General features: G+C 40.8%; 1 protein-coding gene across 3 annotated transcripts in view; it reads left to right on the top strand.

The window, feature by feature from the left end:
• The window catches only part of raraa (retinoic acid receptor, alpha a), a 186,112-nt gene that overhangs the window by 8,874 nt on the left and 158,479 nt on the right, over window positions 1-18,759 (top strand). The window contains exons 1-2 of one of the 3 annotated variants that reach the window (XM_016675226.1): window positions 6,116-6,263; window positions 13,051-13,120. The exons of 1 other annotated variant lie outside the window; for it this stretch is intronic. The gene's annotated coding sequence lies outside the window, so the exon portion shown is untranslated. Of the gene's footprint in view, window positions 1-6,115; window positions 6,264-13,050; window positions 13,121-18,759 lie in introns of those variants that run through there. One more of the 3 variants, XM_007559665.2, reaches the window with a different exon arrangement.

Here is an 18,759-nt window from a genome sequence, read left to right as displayed (position 1 = left end):
AAGTGTTTTACTGTAAAGATGGTTTGTACTGTGTTTTGTTGCAACCTGAAGTGAGAAATAAATTTCAGTGGAGTTTGAAAACAAAATATGTGTATAAGTTTATGTCTGGTTGAACGATGTGTGTGCCCAGTTGATTTTTTTCTTTTTCTTTTTTGGGGCAGATTTTATTGTAATTCACTGGGGGGCCCAGAAGAAAATTTTTGGGAACCCCTGCAATAGACAAACACAGAGTAGAAGTGGAAATATTACTACTTGATTATTTTTTTTTTAAATTAAATTAATTGCAGTGCATGCAATTAATTGCATATTAATCAACAAAATTAAGATTTTCAATTCAAATACCCTTTGCTTCTAAATTATTGAATAAATAGATATGAAGAGCTCAGCAAGAAAGATGTTTGTTTTTTAAACTGGCTTTTAGGTTATTCAACCATCAACCATGGTGCAAAGTGCTATTATACAAATCTAGGAACCTGATCATTCATGGAACGAACTGTGGACGCTGATATTAGCGTTGCTACATGTCTAACATTATTATGCTATTTTACTCTTGAGTAGCTTCACTGATAGGCTAGTTCCTTTTAGCACAACTTGAACACAACAATAGTCTCTTCCAGTGTTCCATAAGATTCTTCTCTGAAGCAAGAATTAACCCCTACCGTTTAAAGTTTAAACATCATTAATTAAAATCTATTGTAACAATGATAAATCAAAATTTTTATCATAAGAAATTTATCTTGATAAATGATAAAACGACACAATAAACACTCACCCTCAGGTTGTGGGTGTTCTTCTCCTTAGGAAGGATGTAGAAGCAGGTCAGAGTCAGTTGGATGATGGGTGTGAACTCTTTTGGAGTTGAGCTTTACTAGCTGCTTGAATGTGATCCTGATTCATCTCTGTGGTGAGAACATCCCATCACAGAGATAAAAGTAATGAAACAAATCCAGTGTCACTCTTGCTCTTTGCAGCACCGGCAACAATGAGCTCACTGCTAGTGGCTGAGCTCACAGCATCATCATCCTCATACGACTCCACTGCCCTTGCTTGCGCCCGTCAAATGCAGCTTATGAGTCCCTGCTGAATATTCTGTCCATGGGCTGCCTTCTCACTGCAGGCCGCCCAAATGAGGAGCCATCACACCAAATCACTGTCGGCCTGAACCAGGCCGGTTTGTTGGATGACTGCATTTTCTGTCTTTGCTGCAGGAAAAGTGGCAGCAGAGCCAGAAATGCCTAAAATGGGAGCAAGGAATGCTTGGAGTTGTGCATTATTTAATGTTTTGAGTCTGGCTCATATGAAAGCTCTTTAATACATGTATAAACTGTATGTGGAGCACACGTGAAGAAGTATGTCGGAAGTAGGAACTCAAGCAGAATATTGCTGGTTAGAGATCGCAGCCTACTGCGACAGCATCAGTAACGGCGCATCATGCGACGGCGTTCATACTTTATTTTGAGTCAACGTGATTTCCTTTTTTCTTGGCTCTTATTGTCGCAGTAATAATTCTGTTATATGGTGCACCAGGCAGCATATGGCTGCCATGTATGATCAACAGCCTCTGGAAGGAGGTAGCCGGGATATGCAAATGTCTGCATGCTAATGGAATCGTAATGTAATGAAGTTGGTCGTATGTGGCCAATAACGAGCTGCGGTTATTGAATGTTGATGGCTTATTCTAAGCCAACCAATGTTGTTTCACGAGCTGCAGCTTTCTCGTTTGTTCATCTATGCACACAGATGCATTATTGCACGACAAGCAACTGTGTGTACACACACATGCATGTGCGCGCACACACACACACACACACACACACACACAGAGACTTGGAAACATGAACGCTGTATTGGCTGAAGAGCATATTGATAAATACCTGAAGTACGTGCCCGCTGAAACGTTGAAACTAAATTGGGCAGAACTGAGACAGATGCGGCGCAGTAAATTAAACAAGCGATCTTCTCTGTTGGGTGACAGCACAATGGTGATTAGGGTTTCATGTGAGCCGCACTGCATTATTTATGGCTGTGCTGTGGGCCCAGTTGAATAGACCCACAGTCCATTGACTGGGCATGTTATTGAAGACCAACTCACAGTGAGAGGCGGGGGTTAAAAATGGCTTTATTTCCTCTCGAGGAGGTCCATTTTCATCTAAATGAAGGTAGAAGCCCCAAGCGAGTTGTTTCCTTGCTCTGCATGTGTGAATTGTGTTGACTGTGTTCCACAACACATCTCTGCACCCGACTGCTTCGTGTCAATCTCTTTCATTCATACACAGCAGTCGCAGTCAGGTTGCCCTCTCCTGTCTGATCTGCCAGTTCAAACACTAGCCGATACCTTTGCATTCAGGGTCATCTGTTTGCGCTATTTAAAACACACTTGCTGTCGTTTCTGGCATATTAACAGGATACTTTGCAGTCTTTCATTTTACTGGCTATAAAACTGGGTAGAAAAACTTTAATCGGATTGATGTAACAAAATACTGGGCAAAACATGTAGAATTGCCCTGTTGTCAAAATTTGGTTTCAGTGATTTAGCCATGTCAATTTCCACTTCTCAAAATACAGCAGGTCATTACAGACGGCGTCTGATTTGAACTTCTGAAAAACAACGTTCTCCATCAGACTTGAATTCCTTTCCTTCAGTTTCAGGTTTTAAAAATTAGAATAAAGTCAAAAGTCTTTGTCGCAGAATTGAGTTTCGGTCTATCTTCTGTATATCAGCCTAAATATATGTTTTATATTTTCTTCAACATGTGAAGACTTGTGCATCGCAAGTCTGTCTCCAAGTCACTGGGAATTATTTAGCTTTTTAACACGACTTGTCAAAGAAAATAGGAAATTCATATAGCACGAATAAGAATGGACTTGTATATTTTAGAATAAATGGCTGAAATCATAAAAAAAAATTTTCAGTGACTAGTTCCTCTTGCGCAATATGTTGTATAAAATAAATAATTCTCAATATAAGGAAGTGCTTGTTGATGTTTTAAAAGATTAAAAAGCCATTCAAGAATGATTTATAAAGAATTGCAGACACCCAAGCACATTTCAGTTCCTTGTGTTGAATTTTTAGTTGACAGTATAAATTCCTGAAGTCTACACAAGCTTCTTAAGTCAACAAACATTTTTTTTCACCTCTCTGTCACTCAAGAACTCAAAGTCTGAGATGGTTCAAAGATTACATTGTTTCATCTCCAGAAATGTTTTCCGAGGCTAAAATGAATTCAGATATTTCCCTAACTATCCTCTGTTTTCCTCAACAGGAATGAAAGGCTGCTTCCTGTTGAGCTTTGCTCCTTACAGAGCACTGATTTTGAACACAGGGCTTTCAGGCATTTAAATTATAGTTTGTTTTACTAGAGAGAACCACAGTTTCAGACACAGAGAGTGATTTCACTTGTTGGTCAGTCCCTATGACTAATAGGCAAAACAGCAAAGTGTCTTCTAAGTGGATGTGGTTAACGATGGTGGAAGAAAAATTGTGAAAAACCCCTGCTTTTATTCAGAGGTTTTGGAGCTTTGCCATTTTTCACACCTATTGTGTTATTTTGAGCTAAACTCAACTATTTGCTTCAGGAAATCCTGTTCCGGGTGCAAAAGCTAAAAAACGCAGCGTTTGGCTGCTTGATATATTGGTTCCTGTTGGTTGATAGCATGTGTGCATCTTTTCATGTTTTAACAAAATAAAAACAAGTTTCAGCTAGCGTGGAATGGGATCAGTTCAACATATTTTATGAGGGAGGTAATTAGTTTTAGAGACTACAATTACAATATCCTGAATAATTTTTTTTGTGCGTTTTCTCAGCAACAAGGACGGGAAATGGATCGAAATATGCTTGATATATCTAGACAAGTTAGTGTTAAGTTTAATAAACTTGGTGAGTTTGTTTATACGTAGACAAATCACTAAGCTACCTCTCTTTGTTTACAAGTTATCGAAGACTCAGGGCTCTTCACCTGTTCAACTGACTTTACTTCCTAAGGCTTATGAAATTGCATGTTTTTCCATCTGGTGACATCAGCAGTTACTCCGTACTAAAGCAGCCTTTTTGTTACATAATTTCTTGAGTCTTTTCTTGACTTTAACTTTTACTTGAGTTAAAATATATTGAAGTAGTGCTACTCTTACTTGAGTATGACTTAGGGGTACTCTACCCACCCATGAGGCACATCCCAGAGGAAGGCCTTTGATCATTCAGTGCATACAGGTTTTCTCGTTCAGCAGCTGACATCCCTCCATGGTTTTCTGTTCATATAGCTTCCTCTAGCTTCTGTGATTCCTGTAACTTCATCTTCAAATATTTTACCAGCTGCAGTTCCATTACATATGTGTTTAAGACGACATTCTACTAATCAATCAAATTTCAATCAAATTTTATTTGTATAGCACATTTCAGCAGCAAGGCATTTCAAAGTGCTTTACATAATTAAAATAAAAACAGCATGTGAGAGTTTAAAAAAAAAATGTTGGAAAAAACACAATGTCACACTTGCCGTGTTTCCGTTGAATAAGAAAAGCAATTAAAATCACACATTGAGTTTATTTACACTATAAGTTTTTAAAAAACATGCTACGTCATCATCCTCCTGCCACTTCCTGTCGTCCTCTTCATTTTTTCCGCCAGCAGTAACATCCGGTTGTTTGTCACTTGATTCTTGTGATGCAAAAAAAGTGTTTCTATTAGTTTAGTGAAATACTCTTTTTCAATGGAAATTGACCTTTCCATTGAAAGACATAAGGTTTTTTTGTGTGTTCTTTTAAATGTGTTTTTTTTTCCAATTTGCGCAATTTTATGGTAAATGGTAAAGCAGTCATTGATCAAAGAAGGCTACTGTTGAGTCTTCTTCCATCAGTAATGACTTCCACACTGAAGAGTGGCTTTTTTTCTTTTCTTTTTTTAAAGCACATAGTTATGTTGACTTCACTGATTGGAAAAAGTGAAGTCAACATTTCAGTACCACCTTGTGGATGCTATTTGCTCTGACCACCACAAGACACCAGGCGACTCAACTCTGTTGCTCCTCGTTCGCATCCAAACTGTGTTATCATTCCAAAAATATCTGGGATTTATTCTCCGTCTTAAGAAACACAGTTACAACTGTTTTTAGTTTCTGGATAGTCTGTCTCTGTTGAGGGCCAGTATAGCTGAAAAAAAGTTTCTCTGAGCAATCCTAACTAGTAATCTGCTCTTTGTGTGTATTTTTGTGTTTCCTTCCCTTGTTATAACAGTTTTCTAGAGCAAAGTTGGCATCATACTGTGGGGCTTGTTTTTTTGTGGACTCTAGCTTCCAGTTTCTCCATTGTCTTGTTTACTTTCTCTAGAAGGTTTTTCAGCATCCCCAAACATCTAGTACTGTGGGATCCCCCTCTGAGGCTGCGACAGAACTCTTGTCTGTGTTTAACAAAGCTGATCATTTCTATGGCTTTGGCACATCCTGGTAAAATGCCTAGAATCCTTTCATTGTGGCCATGTAAACACTCCACCTCTCTAACTGATAGACACTGAGCTGTTTCTCCGAAACTCAAAACTTGACTTGTTCTTTGTGTGTTGGAGGTGTAGGATTAACATGAGATGCCATAACGAGTAATCTGTTGCATCTTTTCATCTGCTATTGTCGATAATCAGCCCATGCACAAGTTATGAAATGCCTAACAAAGGGCCTGTGTTTGTGAATTATCTGTCATCCCCAATTGATAGATGGTTGCTGCGTGAGGATTTCGTAAGGATTTTTTTTTCACAGCAGCATATTTTCATCTCGGCTGGCCTCCGGCCCAGGATCCCACTCGGACTGTATTCTTCTTGTCCACAGAGCCAAAACAATACCAAGCCGCTGTGCTGCTGCTGCTTCTTCTTCAGGGAAAGCTGCTCTCGGAAAGTCCCCTTGGAAACTGGTCTTTTTCTGCTTTGTGTGCTTTTCAACAGGGTTTGGACATCACTGTTCGCTACCTCCCTTTCATCTACTCGTCTTCCGATCAATTGAAACTTATATTTGAGGATGAGAAACAGTGTTTTATATTGGCTTTGGCAGGTATTTAAAGCTCTAATTTGCTCCAGGTTGCGCTCATTAAATCGTCAGTATGATGTAATGTTTCACCACTGCTACTGTGTGCCAGCATGGCATGTTTTTCCACTTAGGGATTCCAGAACTCGTCTCTCTGCCGTAAAAGCGGCGCATCTGTCGGCTTCTTTGGAGTCCAACAAGAAAATACGGTTAAATATCCGAGGAGAGGGGCTGCCTTTCTCATTCATCAGCTTGTATAGGTATGATAAATGTTCCTGATCACCTCTTGACCCCCTGAGGTCAAGCTTTTGCCCCGTCACCCTCCTCCTCTGACTCCATACCCTGTGGATAGCCTTTGCTCTGACCACCAGACGACGCCATGCAACGCAACTCTGCTGCTCCTCATTCCTATCCAAGCTGCGTTATCGTTCCAAAAATATCTGGGATTTATTCTCTGGCTTCAAAAACACAATTACAATTGGATACAGTGAGCTCAAACCAGCATGTTCCACTTCCTTTGTATTCAGCTTTAGTTTTAACCTCACATGATCAACTTTAATAACCCCACTGTGGGGATAAGTACACAAAAGAAAATGCGAGATTATCAGGAAAAATAATCTTCTGCAAGACACAAATGTAGCTGAAGTATTGAGGACAGATTCTTCTACACACATACACACACACATACCATATCTGCTTTAAAGAGTTACTTCTCATTTTGTTTCCCTCTGGCATTGTAAGGAATCAAAGAGGAGCTTTTGTTCTGTTGAAAATCCACCTGATAATGTTGGTAACCAGCCAAGTCCCTGCCAGAGTTGGCTGGATTTAACAGGGAAAAAGGGGGAGGGAAAAAAAATAGAGAAAAGAAAAGAAAACACTCCACTCTGTAGTGCCCAGTCCGGTGTTAAACACTTTACACACCCAGCACAGTGGCCCACATTTCTGTACAATCCCCCAGAGAAACCGCTCTTGTGCTCGGAGCCTTTAGAAGAGGGTGGTGAATGTCATTTTCAAGAGGGTAACCCTCAAGAGTTGAAAAGTGCAGCTCAGGTAGCGGCACTATAATAGGACCAGCAGGATACCAGGTATTTTGGGTTCGCAGATAGGCCCCTTACTTTCCGCTTAAAGTGGTCCGCATGAGACTGATTGAGACATTTCTCCCAGCTAAGCTGCGTGAAGAGAGCTACTTCTATAATGAAAGAATACTGCTAAATCAGGGCTTGACAAATCTACTTTCTCCATGTCCGCGCGCTGACGGTTGGAGGATTAGCCTCTAATTTTAGTGCCACTTATCTCTTTGGCTGCTTTTGGGAATTAGTTCCAAATAACCCAGCCTAAAAAGTGTGAAAAATATGAAGGGTTTTTGGGAGGTTATATGGGAGGGCGGTGAGAGGTTTTTTATTGTCAGGGAAGCATGGCTGCCAGGAAGAGATTGTCTCGAAGCAGTGAAAGGGTTTTATTGGATAAAACATAGACATTTTACATGCACTCAACACGAGTTTCAGAACCAATGAGACAACAGTTTTTAGAAACAATAGGTCAGAGCTCAGGTTTAAAGATAATTTAAATTCAGGATCTTGCTGGGGGATGCATAAAGTACAGTTTCTCTGCAGTTTGCTAAAAGATGTTTGTTCAAATTTCATAAACAAATTTGACATGCAGACATGTCTGCATGTCTGCTTTTTTGTCTCATTTAGTTTAGGGTGTCAAACTCGTTTTCATTTTGTGCAATGTCAAGATCATAAATGTTCTCAAGGGCCGGTACCAGAATGCATTAATAAAACTCATTAAACAATAGTAATACATTGTTGTCTCTGCATTCATTAAGTGCTCCTTAAAATGAAATATTGGTCATCTTTTCAGATTGATCAATCCCTCCAGGATTTCTCGGTTGTTTTTGTGATTTTTATTTTCTCCCCAAATCACAATCAGAGATTTTTGGTGCTAATTTAGAAATATTGTAAATGAATTTTTGTTACTTGCCATATCGATCATAGGCAATAACTTGACATCAGGTAAGGCTGAGGTAGCCATGTAGTAGGAGTATAAAATGCAGCCACCTGCAGGTTGGAGTTTGCGTCACTTAAGCCCAATGATTTTGACGATTTTGGAGAAGAACGCCCAAGGACAATGTCTCAAGTGCTTCAATGACATCAGGCCGTCTGAATTTTAAACAAAGTCATGAAAATTTACCAAAAGCAGAACCTGCTCACTTTTTTGACTTTTTTCTATTACTTTAGTCAGTCAGTCAGGAATTTCAAGCAGCAAAAACAACCAGCGATTTTGCTGCTTGAAACCTGTCGGGGTCACAGAGACCCCGACAGGTTGGAGTTTTCAATCTCAGGAGTATTTGGCTGCGGTGACGCGTCATCAATATCAAACGCCTATCGATACAGGGCTAGAGGCAGGTGCATTTAAAACAAAGGAGGACAGAGTGTCGGTGTGCATTCAGCACTTTTGAATAGCTGTCAGCTTATTGATTCCCCCTCAAGACGGACATCAATTCTGCTCTGCCTGCTCTGTTCTGTTTGTGACGGAGAAGCACAGATGCACATTTACAACAACAATAAAATCACCTTCTTTGCATCAGATATGCTTCTCTTTGAAAAGAACCCTTGATGTTCAGCTTGGTGTTTTGGCGCGATTATGCAATTCATCAGGGTGATGGCACAAAGGCAAGGGGGCGGGGCATGTGGAGGGCTTGGAAGGGCTGCTCATCGTCTAGCAACAGCCCAAGGGCAGGAATGTTTTGTGGGCCAGTGTGTCCGACAGGTGGCTAGGAGACGCTAATTGATTAATGGTCAGGGTTGATGTATGAGCCCCCTTGGCCAACCCCAACATAAAGGCTCAGAGCGCCGGTGTCGCCCTAAATCATTTCCTACCAGGCCCGTAAACCCAAAACAGTTCCCTTCATTTGCATTTGAAAGGCCAACTGCGAGACAGGACGCAGCTTTTAGGACCTCTGTTGGCCGTCTATTGTCAACACCCCGAGTTTGAATTAACAAGCTAGAATTTTATGTCACAGGAATAATGACAACAAAGATGGTTTTATAATAAGGGTCACTTGGCACTAATGAATGATTAACATCTCTACAATCTAAGCCTCTTAAGATGTTTAGAACTTCGTCTTGCTTTGCTTTATCCTGGAAGCGCTGAAAATAAGCTGCTGTAATTCCACAGAGAGAGAAAAAAAATCTGGAAACTAATTGAATGCATTTATAACAGCTATCCTGATACCAAACTGTTTTACACCCCAGGGTGTGATCATTTAGATTATTTTTATCCATATGTGTTTTTCCTGGCAAAGTTTTTCGGGATGACACATTCAGAGTGTCAGATTCTTCCTGAGTAATTGAAAATAAGTCAAATTCACCTTTCCCCTGATAATTTTTGACTCCATAAAACTCCATATGGAAGCAGTCTCTTCTCATTTTTTTTATTGTTGTTGCGAGCATTCTGTCTGTCTGACTCCCTGTCTCACTTTCTGGTTGTTTGCCATTCCACTGGGGGCCTCTCGTGACCCTCCTTGTTGTTTTTGTTCGATGACTGTTGAGGACAATGGCAGTCTGGAGCCTTGGCCGGCACTCAGCGTGTGTGAATCTGCATCTTTCCAATGGGAGTTCTGTCCTCCGGTGTCAGGGGAGGTTATGTGATCTCTGTGTCACTGAAGGGGCTTTCCACCGCCGCGAGTGAGTGTCTGAGGAAAAAGGGTTTATCTCCGCCGAACGCTCGCTTGCGTGCGTGCGTGTGCGTGCATGTGCGTGCATGTGGCTGAAGGAATTTTATGAAACCAAGCAAGTTAAAACAACACATTGTGTCTGTTTAAATGTGAGCTCATGACTGTCGCCGCAGGGCTGCCAATCCCAAAGTTAGGCACACAGTTGAAGATTGCTGCTTTTTATCAGTCGATACGAGGCTTAAGAATGATTCCACTTTGAGTCCAGATTCCAAGGCTGGTGAGGGATTTAACTTGGAGAGTTGGTTTGCTCGTCATAAAACCCAGGTGTGGTCGTAGCCCCGTGCTTTGAAGACCATCTTTTAAAGTCTTCTCTCAGAGAGAGGGAGTTCTTGATCGAACAAGTTCTTGTTCTCTGCAGCCGATTTAGATTGCATCTGAGAATCTGGCAGAGCTCCAACAGTGTATGTTAAAGGTGAATTTCTGCACTGAGTAGCTTTCGCCCTTCAGCAAGAATAAAGACGTGATTACCCGAGGCTATTCCTGTCTGCTTTCATCAGTGTAGCTGTAGGGCTTGGACATGCATCATCAGAAATGCACGCAAACACACATGGGTATTCATCCACTCTGTCCTTCTTTCTTCTGGACTCCTCTGCTTTCTAGAAATGTAGCTACTCTTGTTTTTGTGGCCTAGTAAAAAGAGAAGAAAACGTTTGGTTCTAAACACCATTCAGAATTACAAACAGGAAATGAGGGTGTGTAATGAAACAGGACGTGCCAAGGCCTCTGCGCAAATCAACTGACTGGGTTATTGTTGGGATGGAATAGAAACTAGCACATACACACACATGCTCGCGCGCACACACACCATGAATGTTGCACATTAAAGTGTTTTCCGCTGCACCAATAAACAGTATTTCATTAACAAGATCATAAAACAGACATTCAGCCTGCAACTAAATGTTGTGTGTGATATTAGTTTGACTTTGAGTTTTCACATGTAGGGCTCATGCCAAGCTTCTGACTACCTCAGTAATGCTGGCTCTAGGCGAGGCTGTGGTTGTTTTGGATACAGAATGTTTAAGGTTTATTGCTGGACACTTTCTTCCTTACCTTGATTGTAAATAGAAAGGATGCCTCACAATGCAAGGTGGTATTTGTTTCAAGGCTTCGAGGCATACTAGCACAAACCCTGTCAACTTCTACACCATAGGGATGCTTTGTACACCAGGTGTTTATGCTGTAGATGTGGAAGAGCTGGGATAAGGTTATGTAAGATGAGATTACTTTTGAATTGTCATTAAAATAAAACCGCTTCGGCTACAGAAAAGCTACAGTTTATCATGCTCAAACATCTTTGTTTTACTGGAATTTTGTCATGATATGGAAGGCAACAGAGTTTTAAAAAAATGTAATAGGTATGGTGTGCATTAATGGGTAAATACTTTGTTCAGCCACCTTTTGCTGCAGTTACAGCTGCAGGTACTTACTATCTCTAAAAGCTCATTGTTCTTTTAAAAATAGCTAAATATCAGTTGGTTTTAATGGACATTATTTTTGCCACAGATTTGTATTGAATTTCAGTCTGAACTTTGACTGGGCCATTAATATGGTTTGATCTAAACCATTCCATTATAGCACTGATTGTATGCTTAGGATTGTGCTGCTGTAATGTGAGCTTCCACTGCAGTATCTAGTCTTTTCAGTATCCTTCTAGGATTGTCTTATTTGTAGCTCCATCCATCTTCACATCAACTTTGACCAGCTTCCCTTCCCTGTGATACTGAATAGGAATGATCTCTCCAAGGGGATGAACGGTTTAAATTTTTTGCGCAGTACTTTGCATGGGAAAAAGTCTATATTGCTTTCTAACCTGACATAACCGTAAGTAACTGTAAGAGTACATTCTGTGATCAGTGTCACAGTATGGTCAGTATATCAAGTTTAGGTAGACTGTAATCTCTTGGTAGGTTTATTCCTTCCTTTTCTTGATTGATTGATCAGAGAGAAGTTAGATTTTCAAATCTTAATTGTTCAAGAACCTAACCCTGCTTTAAACTTCTGTCTGAGCTGTCTGCTGTGTTCCTGGCCTTACTTGAGGGTGTTGGAGTAAGAAAGTTGAAAATAAATGTCCGCCTTTCCTTGTTTATTACTTTTTCTTGGTTTATCAAATTGAATACCTCAGAGCTACATTAAAGTTTTTGATTGCTACATCACAAAATATGAAAATCTTAAAGGGATGTGAATACTTTTAAAAGAGAGTGCACTATATGCTTCAGCAGTTTATCCTCAGGAGCCAGTGATAACAGACTAGTGTGAAATTCATTTGGTGCTTGTAAAATGGCGCAACCTCTGCCTGGAGGAGTCTTATTTTTTTGGGACAGGGTCTTCTTCCTCCTGGTTGTAGCCAAGAGGAATTGTTTTAAATCCATATTTTTTATTTCCCTATCACTGTAACATTTGGATTTATTTGTTTTTAAGGACACCTTGGAAGACCCCATTCTGTTCTTACATTCTTTTGGACCTCAAGGGATTGTATACCCAGAGTGTGTTAAGGAGAACTTTATTTCTAAATGTGATTGGTCACGATTAAGTAGTTTGGCATTGTTGTTGAATCAAAGACAGCCATCATGGCTGCTTTGAACTTGTGGTAACTTTTATCCGCTTGATTTATCTTGAGACATTTCAAGAAATGTTTTCCTAAGTTTTCTACTTCCACAAAGTTGCCATTTACCAGATTTTTCAGAAGTGCCATATGACTTTTTTTTTTCCAGATTAGATCTGAAATTAGATTCTGAACATTTATTAGCATCTGGCAACCTCCATGAACAAAATGGTGTTATTCTCACCCTCCAAACTAGTGTTGCTGAATCATTGTCTGCGATGACCATTCATCTGTGCAGCGTCGGCCCCCGACTCCTCTTCTGTGAAGAGATGACACGCCACTTCAGATTTTTCTCTGTCCTGACAATGAAGGCGCCTCTGTCCCTATTTGCGCATCAGGCTAAGGGGATTTCTAGGCCGCCACCTGATTCACATTGCTGTAATTGAGTTGTGGCCATAAGCACCACTGTGCCTGCCTAGGCCCTAGGTAATTTACACACCACAAAAGCACTTCTTTACTCCACTTTTCACATGATGTCTGAGGCACAAATGTAGCAGAGGAGAGAGTGCAATCTATCGGAAAAAGGGTGGGGAGATTACAGAAAGTACGAGAGGGGAAAAAGAGTGTAAGAGTTTTCATGTTGCAAGGCAGGTCTGTGCCAGGGAGGCTTGGGAGTCTCTGAGTCTGCAGCACGTGGATAAGGCCCACAAAAGCTCTCGGTTTCAAATATCTTTCTCTCTGTCTCTCCCTGTCTCTCTCTCTGCAGAGCGTAGGAGTTGCTATCAATTCAAAGGGACGTTTCTTTGGCGAAGGACGTGGAGACTGACGTTTTTGGGGTAAGTGGGAATTTGTTGTTGTTTTTGGCTCGGCGTAATTGGACTTTCAACACTTGCGTCTCTGGGCATTGCTCCGTCCTGTGTCACATGCCACATTTGAATTGTGGTCACAAGGATGAACTTATAAACTTATAAGCTCACGATTGAGTCTGTCGCCTCGGTTTGTCCCATGTCATGCCTTCTGCTTCTTGCGGGCTTCGAGAAAAAGTCAGAGCTTGTGCGGATCTGGCTTGATGTCAGACCTGTGGAGTCACTTTCATGCGATCTTGCAGGAACCTTGTGCGAGCATGCTGAATGGGTAACATCGTGCCTTAATTCTGGGTCTGTTGTATCTGAAGCGGAGCTGGCAGTCCAAAAAAACAGCTGTTTGTCATTACAAACTCGTTTGTAGAACATGAGCTATTTCTCTGTGAAGACAGATTTTTGGGACTGATCCATCTTCCTAATATTAGTTATAAGAGCTTAAGGCAGTCAAAGAATTTGTGATTCAGTTTGATCTCATTCCTTCAGCTTCCCTCAGCTAGTCAAAGCAGCAGTCCAGTTTTTCCTTTTTCTTTTTCTTTTTTTTTTGTCTGTAAGTCTCTAGGTTGAGGGGTTTTTAGTGTCACTTTCTGGCATGTCTTCCGCCAGACGAATACCTGCCCTCATACCAGACTGGAAGCATTAGCAAATGAGTCGGTATGTGTACCTGCATGTATATGCCAGCCATTACAGACTCCCTCTAGAAAAGAGCCGCTTCATCAGATGCCCACATCACACCCACAGAAGATGTTCATGTGTCGTAAGTGGGAATGTCAAGTGGTTTGGCGGATGTTCCCTTGTTGGCATCCAGTTTGGCAAATGGCTGACTAAAAGCTGGCTGTTTTTTATTTATTTATTTATTTTTCAAGCTCAAAGTTTCTTGTTAAAGTCTCTTCTCATCTTCCAAATATACAGTGGTTTGCAAAAGTATTCATACCCCCGGAATGTTTTCAGACTTTGGCAGTTTGCAGCCGCAAACGTCAGCGTAGTTTATGAGAGTTTTGTGTGATTCACATAAAGTAGTACATCAGAGTGAATTGGAAGGAAAAGGAGACAGTTTTTTCAATTATTTTCTTTCTTTTTCTTTTTTTTCTTTTTGGCATGACACTTGGTATAGATGGGTTTCAGATATTTTGGATTATGTCCCTACCAGGTTTAGACATCTCTCTGACATTTTTGCCTATTCCTCCTTGGAAAATCAGCTTAAGCTCAGTCAAATCAACTGGAAAACCTCTGTTAGGATTACATTTTAAGCTTTGCCACAGATTCTCAATTAATTTTAGGTCTGGACTTTGACTGGGCCATACTGAGTACACTTTGATTTGAGCCAGTCAATAGTACTTGTGGCCTATATTTCATCTTCCTTGCTTGAAGATGAACGTCTGCCACAGTTGCAAGTCTTTTGTATATTCCAACAGGCCTCAGCCGCTCTACCTCTCACGGCCGGCTAGGCTAGGTCAGTGGCGTCAGCCAACTCATTCTTTCGTTACCTAGCAACAACCTGATGACTAACTTGCTTATCAGCAGTTTAAGGTTTCACTTATATAACTAACTAACTGCTATATGACTGCTTAAAAATAAAAATACAACGTCATAGTAGGAAAACTGGATAAAAGAGGAAAGATAATGCCACCAGTTTGGCATTATTTCAGATATTTAAAACTAAAAACTAATAAATACTTGTTGAAGCTGACTGATATAAAATGCTTGTATCGTGATACGTTTCTCAGCCCTATTGACCAGCCCTACTTAGTAAACAATAGGTTGCTTTGATTTATCACATAAAATCTAAGCTAAAAACAGCGTCCTGATGTTTGTGATTGGTGCAGTGCAAAAAGTGAGACAGCTTAAGGGGATGGAGTAAGTTTGCAGGGAGCTTTATATGTTTGAACGTTTTCCTTTGTTGTGTTAGCCTTGGTAAACCAGGAAGCAAGTAATAAGAAGCAAGAAAAACATGATGCGATTCAGTGATGATGATGATTTAGCTTTGTTTTCCCATTTGTTGTCTTTCCTCTTGATCTTTTTCACCTCATTATATCCAATAGGAACCGTTGCACTTCTTGGAAATTATATAATCATTCTATTAGCAGCCTCATTTACTCATTACTGCTTTGTTTTGACAAACGGGGGGTGGGAGGAATGTTTTCCATCTCGCTTTCACTCTCTGACTGAGCAGGTTTTGGGGTTTTCTGCTCCATGTAAAATAGCATTTAACCCTCTCCTCCCATTGTAATTTAGATCCCAGTCTCATAAGTGGGTTGGAAGCAGCCCCAGCAGCTGATGTGGAACACATGCATTTAATGATTCACACTCTGTGCGGTAGGTCGGCGATGACTGCTGAGCCGGCTGCCTTTCCCCTCAGTCTAGAATAGTTCTCCACTGTTGTTTTTCAGTGCAAATGTTTCTTTTCCAGCTCCCCTACTCGCATAAAAATGTGACGGCGGTTGAAGTGTGTTGCTTCAGCTCAGCTGTTCCTGTGTAATTACGCTAAACATCGCAGTCGAAGCTAGAAGCAAAAGGAATACTGTTGAAACTTCTTTATTTTCTTTTTCCTGCAAGCACTTTCACCGAGTGATGATTCTATGTCTGCATTTCATTGTAGTTATATGTAATCTAATAGACTCATGTTACATACTGGTTTTTCCACCTTTCACTTACTTTCAGACTAAACTTGAAAATGTAGAGACATGGTTGAGTAGACCGCTATTGAACCTGGGGGTGTTTTGCCCAACTGAGCTCATGTATTGTAAGATATTTCAATAGCAGGCTACTATTTAATGGTTTCCTTCCTTATGCTCAGCAGTATTGCAGACGTTTTCTAGGGCTGATTCTTAGGTAGAAATTTAGCTGTTTAATCTGCTTTTAAAAACGTCTATCAAAGTTATAGAAAGTTTTGGTTTTAAATGCTAGAAATGTTGTCAAACCATTTCTGTGCTTTAAATTCCTTTCAGATACACCTGAAAGTACATGAGAGACTGGGGCTTTCTCCAGCTTTAATAAGTGGAGAGAAAAGCAGCTCAGCCCCACCCCTACCTGCTGCTGTACACTCTTGGTCAGCTGGTCATAACATTTATGTTAAGGCATAGAAACTAATGAAGAGGTACCCGTTATGTTTACAGTGGACACTTGGACATGGAAATCCTTTTAGTCTCCCGTGACAACCATTCTGCTGCGCAAAACACCTACTGGGACCTAGCTCCGCCTCTTATGACAAAGCTCCTCCTCGGAGCTGCAGTTGAAATCAAATTTCTTTTCAGAAATAATACAGAATTTTTATAACAACTGCAGTTAACATAGCTACTTGATTATGCTATAAAATGACACTGTATGACTGGAAAACGTATAATACTGCCCCTTTAAGATCTGTATTATAGGAATATATATTCAAATGATCTGCAATTAGTAGTCATTTATGATTCACTTGGGAGCAGAGGTAGGATAGCAATCACTGTAAAACAGACAAAACAATTCCAGTAGTGACATTTTAAACTGATTGTGCCATTAAATATTAGCTATTAGCAGAGTTAACAGTCATTCCATAAAAAGGCGGTCTGCTTGTGTTATTACCTTTACACTGTCAATCTGGTAGAAATGTCCACAAGGTATAACAATAAACTTAAGATGACTTGAGATTGGTTATTAATGCGGTCCAGTATAAAGCCATCCTGTTATGTGAAATATCAAAAACACCTGAGTGATACTTAAAACACTTAACTTTGAGTCTTTACTCTGTAACAGCGTCCTCTAACTGGCCAAAGATCAGATGTTTGAGCTTCAGACCAGCTGGCAATTGATCAAGGTAGATGAGGCTGAAAATCCTCTGGTTCTACCCACACGCTGGTTTATTGTTACTCCTGAACATGAATTAAATGGTGAGGATGGCATCATTCATACCAGCTCATCTCTGCTGTATTCCTTGTGGGAATAGTGAGTAGAGTGGGGTCTCTTCCTTTGTCTCATGGCCCTGGTTTCACGTTCTTTAGGGTGGCCTTGTCTGACCCTTTCTTTCTCCACTTCTTCACTCCCACATCTCTCCATCTACTGACACCCACACACACACACACCACATAATCGCGGACTGGTCATCACACATATATGATATGAAGACAAATGATGGCTCATTGCCCAGACATAACTCTGAGTGGCTCTTTCCATTTTGCAAAGTAACAAATTTGTCGGCGTCCTCAGCACTTGAGAGAGATAATGCACTTAATGGCCCCTCATAGATTAAAAAGGCTGCTCATGAGCAGTGGATGGAAGAAATGGTGTGAAGCATTTATCGATTATCTGAACCCAACGCAACATAAGGCTGTTATGATCTGAGGAAATGTGTGTGTGTGTGTGTGTGTGTGTGTGTGTGTGTGAGTGTGTGTGTGTGTGTGTGTGTGCGTGCTGGGAGTCAGAACACATTACTCTTTAATTTAGCTCCCCTTCCCACCATCACCCCCGCCTCCAACAGTCAGTTCACAAGAGTCATACCAGTGTTGTGTTTTTAATGTGGTGGTACTCAGATTTTACAGCACCTATAATCAACCGCATAACAAAGAGCCCCTCGTAAAATGTTGTTTTAATGAAACCTCTTCGCGCCCTTTCGTGTGTTTTTCAGAGCATTGTTGTAAATCTTTTAAGGCTTGTGAATTAAGCTTTCTGCTGGAGCTTGTTTTATGAAACTTGTTGGAACAATAGATGGTGAGATGTTTGGACAGCTGTAATTGACGAGGAGGACCTCCCTGGATCTGAGTGTTGCTGCACAGCTCTACCCAATACTGTACTCTGATGAAAAAAAACACCCCAGTCATACTAGGCGAGAGGGCGTAGCTCGCTGTACTGAGCAGTCTGCAGTTCCTCTTTGGGGCGCCTCCTGACAGGAACTTGGCAGCAAGGAAACATAAACAAATTCCCTGTGGTGGGCTGGCAGGCTTCAGCTGTGTGGTTCTCCTCCGAGTTACCATACATACTGAGTGAAGCTAAGCCTGCTCAGCTCAGAACCCACAAGCTGGGAGAAATAGATTTTCAAGGACAGGACAGGTGCTGCTGGTTCTCCTCACAGCAGTCTCATGTCTCCTGTTTACATTGTAGTCGTCATGGTTGCATAATCCAACGTATTTACCGTATTTTCCAGAATATAAGATAACTTCTATTTGGACAACAGTCGTTAATGAGACGCTCCCCTTTAATATCGTGGAATAGTTTGGCTGAAAAACGATTTATATTACATATAATATAATCATGCTATTCATTGATTTGTTGCTTATTGTGAGAGGCTTTCGGAGCATGTCTATCTGTCAGTACTACCTTCAGACACTGGCAGAACACATGTTGAGGCTAGTGAGTAGTGGAGATACGCCCCCACACAACCTGTCACCAGGTCATATCATTAACATGGACGATGACGACGCCTCTCTAACATTTAACTATTTCTAAATAAATGCTGCTTATACTCCAGTGCGTCTTACGTATGTTTTTTTTTTTCTCTTCACAACTAATGGGACTTGTAGTCTGGAAAATACGGTACTTTTTGCCCTTATTGTTTTTAGACTCACAGCGATATGTGTGTGTGTGTGTGTGTGTGTGTGTGTGTGTGTGTGTGTGTGTGTGTGTGTGTGTGTGTGTGTGTG

Source organism: Poecilia formosa, unplaced genomic scaffold (assembly GCF_000485575.1).
Source record: "Poecilia formosa unplaced genomic scaffold, Poecilia_formosa-5.1.2 Scaffold4, whole genome shotgun sequence".
Lineage (NCBI taxonomy): Eukaryota > Metazoa > Chordata > Actinopteri > Cyprinodontiformes > Poeciliidae > Poecilia > Poecilia formosa.
The sequence above is the reverse complement of the archived record's forward strand: the minus strand, read 5'-3'. Positions and strand labels throughout refer to the sequence as shown.